This window comes from Chrysochloris asiatica, unplaced genomic scaffold (assembly GCF_000296735.1).
Source record: "Chrysochloris asiatica unplaced genomic scaffold, ChrAsi1.0 scaffold00038, whole genome shotgun sequence".
Classification (NCBI taxonomy): Eukaryota; Metazoa; Chordata; class Mammalia; order Afrosoricida; family Chrysochloridae; genus Chrysochloris; species Chrysochloris asiatica.
In genome coordinates this window covers 10,577,714-10,579,038 of record NW_006408556.1, presented here as the reverse complement: position 1 = coordinate 10,579,038, position 1,325 = coordinate 10,577,714, and positions in this window count along the sequence as shown.

Genomic DNA, 1,325 nt, shown 5'->3' with positions numbered 1-1,325 from the left:
TTTTATTGTTGTTTTGACTTACATCTCTCTAAGGACTAGTGATTGTGAACATTTCTTCATATGTTTGTTGGCCTTATGAATGTTTTCTTTGGCAAAGTGTCCATTAATGTCCTCTGCTCATTTTTAATTGGATCATTTGTCTTCTTTTTCTTCCAGTGTTCTGAAATTTTTAGACAGTAGTCCCTTGTCTAGTATGTCATTGACAAAAATTTTCCCCAGTCTCTGGGTTCTCTTTTTGCTCTTTTGGTGGAATATTTTGATGCACATAAGTGCCTAATTTTTAGGAGGTGCCAATCATCTATTTTGTATCTGGCTATTTGTGTGTTTTCAGTTATATTTGATAGTGTATTTAAATCATGAGTCAGAGCACCAAAGTTTGTCCCTATTTTTTGATTAATGACCTTTGTAGCTCTAGATTTTACATTTAGATCTTTAATCATGTTGAGTTTGTTTCATATATGGGTCTTGTTTCATTCTTCTGCAAACAGATTTCCAGTTTTATCAGCACAGTTTGTTGAAGAGACTAAGTCTTCCCTGTTTAATGTGCTTATATTCTTTGTCAAAGATCAACTGAGCCCAGGTGGATGGATTTTCTAGATTCTCAATTCTGTTCCATTGATCTACGTGTCTTTCATTGTACCAGTATCAGGCTGTTTTGATTACTGTGGCTGTCTGTGTACAAGGTTTTGAGATCTGAAAGTGAGAGGTCTTCTACTTTCTTCTTCTTTTTCAGTAATGCTTTGCTTATCTGGATAATTTTTTTTCCTTTCCATATGAAGTTGGTGATTAACTTTTCCATCTCTTTAAAGAATGACGTTGGAACTTCGGTTGGAATTACATTTTATCAAAGATTGCTTTGGGTAATGTTGACATTTTCACAAAATTAAGTCTTCCTATCCAGAAGCATAGTGTAGTGGTTACGAATCAGGCTGCAAACCACAAAGTCAGCAGTTCAAAACTATCAGCTGTTCCATGGGGAAAAGATGAGGCATTCTGCTTCCATAAAGATACACAGCCTCAAAACCCTGTATAGGGTTGTTATGAGTCGGAACTGACTCGATAGCACTTAACAACAACAACAAAATCCAGAAGCATGGTATATTCTATTTTTGTATGTCTCTTTGGGTTTCTTATAGTAGTGTTTTGTTGTTTTCTTTATATAGGTCTTTTGCTTCTCTGGTTAGATTTATTCTTAAGTATTTCATCTTTGGAGTGACTATTGCAAATGGGAGTCCTGATGTGGCACTGAGGGTTAATGTGCCAGACTACAAAGCAGTTTGTACTGAAAGGTCAGCAGTTGAAGCTCACCAGCTACTCCTTGGAAA